The 12,773-nt window shown below is 41.5% G+C and overlaps 1 protein-coding gene across 2 annotated transcripts in view; it reads left to right on the top strand.

Moving 5' to 3' along the window:
* Nucleotides 1–12,773, top strand: part of EIF5B (eukaryotic translation initiation factor 5B) — a 499,902-nt gene that overhangs the window by 334,816 nt on the left and 152,313 nt on the right. The window lies entirely within an intron of this gene.

Below are 12,773 nucleotides of genomic sequence, written 5' to 3' on the forward strand. Positions count from 1 at the left end.
AACGTAATATTTTATCCCAGTGCTTTTCTATCGAAAAGTCAATGCTGCTATACAGAAAATAGCTTTGAGGGCATTTTCACTGTAAGGGCATATTTAACATTAAATGATTACATGTCCTACTTTTAAATACCATCCACTCTGCCCTGTGGACAAGAAGGCATACTTAGGGTGAGACTTATAAATATTTAAAAGAAAGTTTTATTCCTGGCAAAATAATTATTTTGTCAGGTCAAATTTGCAGTTGGAGGTTCTGTTCAGACACACTCGTGGCCTGCCAATTAATACCCTTATTAGAGTCTTTAAGTTCAATTAAGGAGGAGAACAATCCACTCATGTGTGCGTTGGGCCAACAGCACCTCCTTTTCATTCAAATGTTAGCCAAAATGATTGTATCCTCCAGTATTTTAAGGGTTTCTTCAAATAGGTCAAATAGAGTGAGAATAAAAGTATAGATAAGGGGTTATTAGAGATGCGTCTATTCCATCAGGAATTTAAAAAAAATCCTTTATTTTTCTTCTCTTGTAAGTAAAAAGACACCTTCAAACTTGTATCTAGTGTTAGAACTCGCATTTGACATTGCAGACCTCAGAGAATACACTTTGATAGGACCACTCTGCTGGACTTTGGATCCCTTTTGACAGGACTAAAATCAGTTTGATTTATTTGGAATTTTTCTTCACACATATTGTAAAGGGAGCCTTAATATAGAGATTAGCTTGCATGCCCCTATAGGGCGAAACACATGTTGGAAAACCTTGAAGTCAGTTTTTATCATGTACAAAACGTGATTTTTAACTACACTTCAAGATCAAAACATATTCTTTACTGAAAAATGCATGTTGGAAGGTGTCCTATTTCTTAAAAGAAATTAAACATAAAGCAACTTGTGAAAATCCTGATGGAATAGACTCTCATCTAATCACATCTTGTGAATACTTTAATTCTCACTGTATTTGACCTATTTGAAGGAACCCTTTACAGTCTGGAGGATACACTTAGACTTAGAAAATGCTTTATTCGATTTCAATTTTTATAAAATCATAAAAGCAACATTTCATTTAGAATATACAAGCGTACTTAATTTAAAAACAGCTAATACATTTTCTTTTCCTCAATAAACTTTTTAAAAATCCCAACATAATTCCCATACAATACTCATCATTCAGTGACTGTTAAAATAGAAGGGCTGGTCGGCATTGTCGCCATAAACCCTGCTTCAAGAAGGGTTTAATCCATCTGGCCCGTTCAATCATGTAGAATTTACAAAAAAAATAACATGTAATAAGGATTGTTTTGACAGATTGTCACAAGGACAGTTGATGAGAGTTCTGGACCAGTTATTTGTGTTCGGGAATGTGACCAGGCGAAAAAAAGAATCCATTCTAAACCTGGTCAGGATGTACCGATCATACCCCCTTATACACCAAACCAGATAGGGCTGGATAGTGACAGAAGTCAAAATAAGTTGATGTTTCGTCACTGAGTTTTTACTTATTTCCAGCCCCAGTCGTAATAGGTCCAGATGGTTCATGCACAGTTCCTTGAGATCTTTCCTAGAAATATTGAGTAATGAGTCGGGGTTACTAAAAAATTCTGGTCTACCAAGATCATTAGAAAATTTACAGATATATTTCAACCAAAGGATCTTCCTTGCCCGATGCAAACCCATGCAATCTTTAATTATCTCCAGGTTCAATCCTAGATCGGGTGACGTCCAAATTTTATGCCATAGCAGCATTGGTTGAATTTTTATAATATACGTAATATAGCGAATCCCTAATTCGCTATGGCAATTAAAAACTGATACACTTTGAGGGACTGCTAAAATAAATCTTAAAAAAGCATTCTCTATTAGTTGAATTGATACGACATTACTGAATCCCCATATCCCTGCTCAATAAATGGCCACACTGATACATTTAGCTAGATACATTTTAAGTAAAATTTCCGGCGGCCTCTTACCCATCTTTTTTACAAACAGCATCAAGGCCGCCGTCGACCTCCTAAATAATAATGCCCTATTCTTGATTGCCGGGCCCCAAAAACCCGTGTCCTCTAATAAAGTCCCCAGGTAAGAAAAAGTTTTTGTGGGTTCGATTTTGTCTTCCCCAACTACTAGGGTACAAGATCTTCTCTTTCCCTTACCACATGCCATGACATATGTTTTTTTAACATTAAGCCTCAAGCCCCTATTCTTCATAAAATCAATGTAGGTACTCAAGGCCTTCTGAAGGCCAAGCTGCGTTCCAGCCATAAGGACTGCGCCATCGGCATATAAAAGAGAGCTAATATTAGTATGATTAATTATCGGCGAATCTCTCACTTTGGCCACCAATGTTTCCTCCAGTTCGTTAGTGTATAGACTGAAGAGGAACGGGGCCAGTACACAGCCTTGTCTTACTCCTTTTTTTACTTTGAAAGACTTGGTGCATTCCCCTTTTATCCTGAACCTCACCTTGGCAGACGCCCCCGCATATAACTGTCTCAGGAATTGTATAAGTGATGGGTCTACTTTCAATCCTTCTAGGATCTGCCAAAGTCTGCTATGAACAACGCAGTCGAAAGTCGCGGTGAGGTCAACAAACATCGCATATAAATTGCCTTGCTTGGCCTGTGTATATTTTCCTTGAATCATGACGAAATTTAAAACCTGTTCTATAGGACCCCTCCCCGAATCCGTACTGCACTGGGCTTAGAATCTTATTTTCTTCCGCCCATTGCTGTAACCTATTCAAAATGACTCTACCTGCTATTTTCATAAGGGAGTCAAGCAGGGAGATGGGTCTATAACTTACCGGCTTTTCCCGGTCACCTTTTTTAAAAATAGGGATAATTATGGATTCAGACCAGGACTCAATAAAACCCCTATCACAGCTAGCATTCAATACTGTCAGTAGTGGGGACCATAACTCATGTTTGTGCCTATATAAATCAATCGGAGTCCCATCCGGCCCAGGAGCCTTGCCTCCTTTACTCTCTTTTATGGCCATTTGAACTTCCTCATGTGTGAAAAGAATAACGATTGGCACATAATCAGCACAGTCATTTTGTGTGACTTGGTTGTTTTCTTCAGCAATAGCTGCATCCCCCACTCCATAGACAGAGGAGAAGAAATTGACCCAGGTATCTTCACTTATTGCCACCTCGATCCAGGCCCCCAAACCAGTCAAGAAGAAAGGGCCCTTCACCGCCCTCCAGAGTAATGAACAGTCCCTCCGTAAAGAGGCATCGTACAAGTTTGTCCAGGCCTGCTCCTTAATCTCTTTCTTGCGCTTATTTCTTGCTGAGCTGTAGGCCTTCCTTAACACCCTGATTTCCTCATAGTCCTTTACAGGTTTATGTAGGGCGATTTTTAATAAAGAATAGGTTTTTGTACAGATTGAATCGAACCAGCCATTTTTTTAAAATGTTCTAGTTCCTGGATGGATGTTTTAAAATATTTTGTATTATCCCAGTTATTTGGGAGAAAGCACTAAGTAACTCACCGGAGTAAATGTCATGCTTTAAACACTCAATTATTGGGATTTTTGCCTGTAACATTATTTTAGCGCTCAAGATCTCAGGGTCACTCTTTGCCCAACTTATTGAGTATCCATTCTGTCGATCCAGCACACAGCCTTGGGTCCAGGCTAGGCTCTGAACCACTGAAGCTGTGTTCTTTTCAGGCAGAAAAATAGTAACACTCTGTGGCAGATGATCACTAATTCCTATTGAATGAGTAATAAACTTCTCAAGCCATGTTGCATAACGGTTGGGAAAAATAATGAAGTCGATCAATGTACTATGGCCACGACCTACAAAAGTAGGGCTAAAATCAATTGGTGGATCGCATATCGCATTAGCAAAACCAAGATCGTGTGTTGCCATGACTTCATTTAGGCTTTCTCCCACTATTGAATGTGTAAAGTGCGGGATTTGGCCTGTATCCTCTCCCTCCGGGTCCCAAAAGCCACATGAGGGCTGTGTACAGACATTAATATTAAAATCCCCACCCCAAATTAAAATAGAATCCTTCCCCGGTATGACACGTAACCTTTTAACTTCCTCATTAAGCCCTGTTAATACATCACAAACGGGGCCTCTATCCATGTTATTGTAAAAATTACTAATAAAAATCTCCACAGCAGGTGAAATATCCACAACGACAATTTAGTAATAACTGGTTGATTTTAGTGTTTTTATCCTCAGTACTCTCAACAAATTGGAGATATACAAACAAATCCCCCCTTTATTTCTCCCATGAATAGAGCGACGTGCAGGGATGTGGTAGGTTTTAAAACCATCTAAATGTATTTCCTCCATCAACCAGGTCTCCTGTATGCATAGGTTATTAAAGTCCAATCAATCCCAACTGGGTTATCGACCTTAGAGTGAAGCCCAGAAATATTCCAATAAGCTATATTCAACCGCCCCCCGCATGCTTATTTTGGAACTCTATGGCCCCAACTCTCCCCTCCCCTTCTTTACCCTGCCTATACTCCATTATTGCACTTACACTTCTATCCTTGTTTCCCAATATAACCTGGTCGGATCCCACTTGCTTTCTCACTAAGGGGGTCATAACCCACCATCTCGAGTTCTATTGATGGGATATCTTGAGTTTTGGGTATACTTGGATAATCGATTGTTATCACGCTACCTTTAGTGTGCAGGGGGGATGCTACTACTAGAGAAATCCCTGATTAAACCACCTCATCTATTTCCACGGTGTAATCTGCTTGTACCCCAATGCCAACACTAAGGGAGGTTTCAAGACCTTCACTACTGACAGGTGTTTGGACGACCTTGTTCATCGTTTGTCAATCCACGTACTCCAGAGAATACAGTGGGGCAAACCTGTTTGAAACATGTAAATTGAACCCCATATCGTTGTTATAAGAATTATAAAGACTGCCCATCAGTGCTACATTATGATAGGCAGGCAATTTTGGCTGATAGAAAAAACCCAGGGGCAGCACGTTTATCCCATCTGGCATAATCCTACTGGAACCACCCCTATTCAAGATCTCTTGTACTAGATCAGGAGAACCTAGGGATAGAACTATACAGTCCCCTTCGAACGTCTTTTTACTGTGGCCGATCCAGCCTACCCGTCGGACCATTTGAAAAGCGTTAAACATAACTGACGCCAGACCGGTCTTTGAACCTAAATAGTGGAGCGTTTTATTTCTCAGGGTGACCAAGTTTTCCCTGTTGCCCTCGTTAGACGGCGGGACATTTGCTAGGATCAAGGTGTAAGGAGCAGCTGCGGGTGGAAGGTCCAATCTATCAGTATTATTACTTTGAGCAACAGTATGGGTCGTTCTAGTAGCTGACCTGAAGCAACTATTGCTAGGAGGTGGGTGTTTACTTTTTATGAGATTCGGTTCGTTTATACTCCTTCTCTCTGTAACCTCCCTTGGTCCCTATACTTCTGGTCCCTTAGAACTATCGGGCAGCGATCCCCTCTGACAGCTTGCACTTTCCACTTGAATAGTGTGCTTATCACAACTTAAAAGGCAGTTATATTCAGAAACTGGTCCCCTAGCTCTACATGGTTCTTGGTTCTGTGTATTGGTATCATTTATATATCCAATCATTGTGGCCAAACCTGACTCAATTACATTGAGTCTCTTTCCCAAAGTACTAATTGCACCCTTTACAAAAATAGTCAAATCCTCAATAGATTTTACAACACCTCCCATATCAGCACTAGATGGGCCTTTGACTGTTCCCTTATTACTTGTACCTTTGTTAAATTTGCCTTTTACACATTCTTTTTAGTTGATATTACCCGGAATTTCCTTACTCGCTATGTTAATTGACTTAAGTTGCACCTTTTTTTAATTAAGTGGTTGTGCGTGGATTTGTGGTGGTAAAGCCACTATTGCCAATTTCTTGGATATACAGGCTCTTTTGAGGGGAGGTATCATAGTGTCTTCCGGATCATTCGGTGAGATCTCATCACAATCTAATTGTATACAGCCGTTATGCAATTTATCTCTTTCCTAGGGGAATTACGAAAACTTCTGGGTTACCCTGAGGGGATAGACTGATAGAATGTGAGTTAGTATGTCCAGATGACTCTTTGCTCAGTTCTTCTTCTACACTAGAGATTTGTTTTTCCAGGGCTCCCACCGCCCCGGACAAGTCCTTCATAAGCGATGTACTAGAATTTTGTGCCTTATTTGCTTTATGACCGGGTGGGGTGGTATGTAGTTTTCTTTTCCCCGTTTTCTATGCAACCTACGAACTCGTTAGGTCAATGCCCAGGATAGTTGTGTCAATATTAAACAGGCAGTGGATTAGGCAGGATATTTGCACAAGATTAATATCCCTGATGGATCAACAAGTAAGTATTTTTTATACTTGTCAATGCTAATAAGATCCCCCCCCCCCCGAGCCCTGCCCCTATACTTGATCAGGTGAATATATCGAGACCAAGTATTTATCCGATGTAGATGATAACAATTAACAGGACTTGTAAAGATGGAAAGTAAATACCGGATGAGAGTAAATTTTCAGTTAGTCCTAATGATCGTCCATGCCCAAGAGTCCTGGCCCAGCCCGGCCTTTTCCGTCCAGTGACGGGCAAGGACGGGCCCGCCCTTGGCCTGGGCTTCTACTTTTAGCTGAAATTTCCAGTTGAAACCTGCATAGCCAGGCTGCTACTGGTAGGCCTGCAGTCATGCTTCCATTCTCACTGTAGTGGATAGCACGATGGGTGCCGCGAGTTAAGATTGAACCGCGGGAGCCACGAGAGCGGAGCAGAACACGGAACAGAGCGGCAACGGAGTGAAGGAGAGCTGCTGTGTGCTGGGACTGAGCCGCGGGAGCGTGTGTCTTCGCCGACAAACACCGGCAAGTAAACTTGGCGACGGGGCTCAGATTTTACTATAACAAACAAATGCCACACAGCTCAGTCCAATCATCAGGACCTACCTGCCCCAGGATTATGCTGTGAAATGGTAGGCGCCACTTCACATTAGAGCTGATTTGCATCCTCAGTTTAGCGTTCTTCATCTAGCTTGTTTTAATTAAGAGCCCCTACTAAAACTGTCTTTAGTCCAAATGTAAATCTACTGGAAGTACTGACTCCAGTGGAAGCACAAGGATTCGGCACCCGGTGCTATCTGATAAGAATTTCTGCGCAATATCCCTCTGACATTACTTCCCTGGTGGCAAAATAATTCTGTTTGTGTGCCTTCTACCCCTACTTCATGCTTATTATTTATCGCGGCAGGGGCCGCTGAACATTTGCCTAACTTCCATCTGCACTGTGCCTGACCCATAGTTGACTGATAGTTAAAGTATAAATAAGTAAAACCTATTTAAAAACATTAACTGGCCTATTTGTTTGCTTGTTTGCCTGTTACTAAGTCCTTGCAACAAACAATTCATAGTTCAAAATGTACTAAATTTATATCTACTGTTATACTATGAGATCTGTTCGCGTGAGGGGTCAAACGCAAGTGTCATTTCAAGAGCAGTTAAAACGAAGGCGAAGAGTTGCTAGGAAAATGTTAACTCGCTCCAAAAAGAATATCAAGAAGGAAAATGAGTCCGCCAACAAGAGTGTATTGGGCAAAAATGGAATAAGAACAAGCCCCGGGGGCTGCCCTGAGGACTGTGGGGCAAAGTAGTAACCCACTCTCTTTTGGAGAAGGAGGGGGGGCCCATCTTTTCCCAGCCAAGTATTAAGGATTACTTCATACAGAAGGGTGCGGTCCAATATGAATGCAATGGTGATGCTAATCTGCCCCCTGTATCGGTAATATCGAAAACAGATCTAGCTGATCTTGTGGTCCCTACCCCCCCTGTGGAGGAGTTGCTAGATAGTGGAAACCCAGTATTTGGCTACATAAAATAAATACAACCAGTCGAATTAAACCAGAACATATTTCCTGTGGAAAAATCACTGTACAAAATGGTTGTAAATGCACAAGTCCATGCTGTCCCAACTAATGAGTATATTAAGGTGGGGCCAACCTAAGTGATGGCACAGCTTGGTGCGAAAGATGATCACCGGACCGCGGACACTTTCTTGGACTGTTCAAATTGCACCTTGCTCTCGAATGACAGTGATGCTTCTGTTATCTGTATGGGGGATGTGCAGGTTAACAAAGTGTCACAAGGCCTACGAATACCTGCACGGCCTTTATCTGGGGTTGATGAGAAAAGTGTGAAATCAGGGTCACCTATTTTTGAGACAACAAATGATAATATATTAGGCATATTTGGTCCGGGAATATGTGGTGATGAAAAGGCTCTGCATGATCATGCAATTTTAATTCCTGTAAAAAAATGAAATTGCAACTATCAGGGTGCTCATATTTTAGGTCAAGTTGACATACCACTGAATCCGGTTGATATTACTGGTAAGCCCGATAATTCAGTGAACCCTGCTGATCTTTCACTTCTGGACAAATATGTTGTTCTACCCAATGTTGATGCACATACTACAAAGAATACTATAATGAATAAGAATGCTGATGATATTGGCGTATGGAAAGACTTGCTAAACACAATGAATGTTATTACAAACACACTTGACTTTCATTCCAACAAACTTTTGAAATTCAGGTGGATCTTTTAAATACTTTAGCAGTCTATGTGGCTGGTATTGATTCAAAACTACAAAATCTGACCAGATTGGTGGTTAAGGCCCAGACTGAGGTTAATGACCAGCTGATAGGATGCACATGTTCTCACATTTTGGATAAAATGTCTGATCTTCCAGAAATTGTAGGTTCCCTTGTGAAAGAAGTTAAAAAAAACAGCAAGATATCCTGTTTTGGATCACAATTTGGCCTGTACTAAGAAAGGGTTTAGGCCTGTACTAATGTTTATGGTGTAAACAAGCGGCAGCAAGAAGTTGCAATAAATGTGGGTTGTGATACCTCTGGATTTCTAGAGGAAGTAGAAAGGGGGACTGAGGTCAGCTTGTGTTCAGATACACAAGCAGAGGATGGCCATGTCCTGCATGGAACCAATAATGGCAAATCGCTGAATACTGCTAAACCACAGTGCCCAAGCACAGGGGATAGTCTAACCAATTGTCCCCTGTTATCTAAACATTCGAGGAAAAGGCTATGGAAAGCACGGAACAAGGCTAGGAGGTCAGCTGCCACAGTAGCTTCAGCAGCAAAACCTAAGGATTATATCCTATATTTAAATCAGTTGTTAAAAAAGGCTTACCTAAGGTTGGTGTTGTGGCAGATGGAGATTTTACCACAGTATTGCCGGTTCCAATAAGGGATAATGACCAGGAATTTGCAAATGGTAATAATAATGATGTTCTTAAACCTGATTATATAATTAACTTAGCTACCAATGAAAAAGGGGTGACTGGGTTGAACAATAAACCACAGGGACCTGGATCTTTTCGTAATGATCAGGGATTAGTAAATGGTAGTGATAATGATGTCCCTAAACTTAATGGTATTACAAAATCAGACCTGGTAATTATTAATGATGAAGGGGTGTCTAGGATGGACAATAAACCACAGAGGTTAGGATTTTCACTTAAGGACACCCCGAAGCTGTTAAGTACTGTAGATATGCTAGAATCTGTTATTACTCAGAGTCGATCTCTATCGAAAATATCTTCTAAATCTAGTTTATCAAAATATAGTAATTTAGGCATATTTAATTCTCCGTGTGGTAGACCAGATTACAGCTGTAGAAATGGGGACACCAAATTAGTAATGCATCCCCTGTATGAATCCCAGGGGCCTTATGAACATCTTAATCGATGCTTAATCCTGAAAATCCTTTCTCCTATCCCTGATTTAGCATCTATTAAATCCACCGATTTGGAGTCAGTTCAGCTTAAACCGGTACAGCCCAACTCTCTTTGAGAGTCTACTATTACAACTTGGTCTTCTAACTATATAGTTACTAAGATCTTAGGATCAAGTTTGTATTTTATGGACTAAGGAATTAAGATTGAGATTTGGGCTAGTGTAGTATATCTTCCGATCTTGAAAGTTCTGGCCCGTAAGGTGGACAAAGCTTGTAAACCAGTTGAAAGCAACAAGCCTAAACCTGTACTTTGAGGAGCAGCGGGCGCATTAAATAATCAATCTTGCAGTTCTGGGCTGTTGATCACTAATTCCCAAGCAGAGGGTCGGCTGTGCGAGTGGCTACCCAAAAATAATGTGCGAGTGGAGGACTGGTCTTGGTTGCCTGCATCATTGGCAAAGGTTTCCCGTGGAGATAACAATTGAATAACCAGAGCAATGGATGTTAATGTAAATGAAATAAGTCTATGATCATGGAATGTCCACGGATTGCTCCATTTATTGTCAGACCCAGATACAATACTATTTTTAAACTTGTTTACAATCTTATTATTCCAAGAAACATGGTGTGAACAGATGACTCATTTATCTGGATATAATGAATTTAGTATACCGGCAGTTAAAACTAAAAAAATGTGGTTGTGCTAAATGTGGATTGGCATGTTACAATGCGGCCGATTTAAATCTAGTTGTCGATATGGTGGATTTTAATCTGGGTTGGCTCCAATGTCTTGTGGTAAATTCCATTGATCTGAGTTTCGTTATTCTTAATTTGTATCTGAGTCCCAGTAAAAACAAGTCTGCACAGTTGTATATCTTGCGGGATGTGTTAACCACATTAATAGTTCAGTATCCTGATGCCGGTTTGATAGTATCGGGTGATTTTAATTTGCAAATAAGCCGTTTCTCAGATTCTAATTGTAAGTCAGAAGGTCTGGCAAGAGAATGCTATAACATTATGTCTGAGGCCAGAGTCAGCCAGTTAAAAGAAAAACAAGGTTTACGCCAACATTTAAGAATTCTAAACATGGTTCAATCATTGACTATACATTTGTATCGGATATCCTGAGACCAAATATGTCTGATTTATAAAGTAATTGGCCGGGCAGAAAGTGATCACAACCCCCAGGTTGTAAAATGTAATCTTCCTGTGAAGTATCACTCTAAAACGTATGATCTTTCCAATATGGCATATTCTGCATATAACCTGAAGAGGTTGGTTTGGCATTTAGCCAAAGAGGAGGAAATTATGCAAACTGATCAGGCATTAATAAAATAATGCGACTTGGGAATCTAAGGTGATATGAATATGATCAATAAATGGAATTTTATTACAATATCCCTCGTAGGAAAATTTGTAGCCGGTAAGACTAGGAAAATTAATACTCATTTAAATATCAAAAAAATATGGTTCCCCGCCAACATACAAAAGTTAAAGAAACTACTCAACCGAGCTGTTCGTGTGGCATATGCTCATAGATTTTGCCAGTCCCATTCTGTGTATAAAGAAAATCTGAAGGAACTTAAGAAGACCTATAAACAAGAAATATGGAAAGCTAAACTTAAATACCAAACTGGGTTATGGAATAGTTTATTATCCGCCTCAAAACAAAATATTGCAAAATAATTCTGAGCGGTTATTAACAAGCTTGAAAGAGGAGGTTGTTGGGCTTTTTCTGTAAATATATCAGAAACCAGATTGGTTACTTTTATAACTAATTTGTATGGTACGTCGGGCCAGAGGGAAAAAACCTATTGATAGATTGGATGGAGGTATGGGGAATAATATATTATTAAACAATGTGGGGAATGGTGAGTGTCCGGGTTTGAACTCCATTGACCATCTTATCGATTCCAGTCTTGATTTAAATCTCGATTTAGAAACCCCTAGTTGTGACCAAGTATTGACCCTGCTAAGAGGGCTTCGAGCAAATGGTGCCCCTGGACCCAATGGGTTACCAAATGCCCTGTTTCGTGCTAATGGTGATATGTGGGCAGGCATTTTGCATCGTCTATTCAGGGAAGTTTTGACTATGGGAATGGAAAGGTCAAGCTACTATTACAAATTTGTTGTCTTTAACCTTACTTGCGGAGAGGGCTGTTTTAAATGAGCAAAATTTATACATTGCTTTTATTGACTTAAGGCAGCCTTCGACTCTGTGCCACAGAACCTGTTATGGGAAAAATTGGTCAATCGTGCATCTCGAGGAAATTGTTGAATGCTATCATTCTTTTGTATACCGATACCTGGGTTCAAGTCAAGTTGGGTGATGGCAATTCCTTATCAAGGAAAATAAGAACGAGGGGGGTGTGGCCAGCCAGGCAACATGGCGGACGCAACTAGATAGTGCTCTGTACCTTGATCCCCGCTTATCCGGCATATTTCTCCTAGTAGTGCAGACTACGCAGTTGATACCGGAGCCTGGATGCCGGTGAGCGCGCTGAGTCTGGAAAGAGCCGTATCGAGCGGTTTGACCGGCGGGTTGCAGAGTGCTGCTGCTGACAAGCGCGCGGCCCTGCTGGAGGACGGACCGCACGCGGACATTTTGTGCACGGGACTGGCACACTGCTGAGCGCTGTCAGTCCTATAATGGCGGCAGAATCCAGAAGTCGGTGAGCCTTGGCGGCAGGAGTGCGCCCTCTACTCTGACATCCTAGTGCCCTGCTGCGAAGCCCCTCAAGCCACAGCAACAAGTGAGGGGGTGAAGTTGTGCACGGGAGAGCGCCCATGCAGGGCAGCGGAGGCTGGGTGAAGGGTACAGACCCCTGTGTTGGTGCTGGGGACGGCCGGGTGCTTGAGCACTACAGAGGAAGCAACAGGCTCTCGCCCCGTCCGCCCACTGTGATAATAGATGCGGACTACAGGTGCACCACCCATGCATCCAGGAGCTGTGGGCTGAGTGGGGCCAGCGACTACATAGCGTTGACAGACAACGCTACAGACACCCCATGTGTGGACCCTGGTACTGTGGCTGAGTGCAGCGGGTGGAG

Source organism: Lissotriton helveticus, chromosome 8, assembly GCF_964261635.1.
Source record: "Lissotriton helveticus chromosome 8, aLisHel1.1, whole genome shotgun sequence".
In the NCBI taxonomy this organism is placed as follows: domain Eukaryota; kingdom Metazoa; phylum Chordata; class Amphibia; order Caudata; family Salamandridae; genus Lissotriton; species Lissotriton helveticus.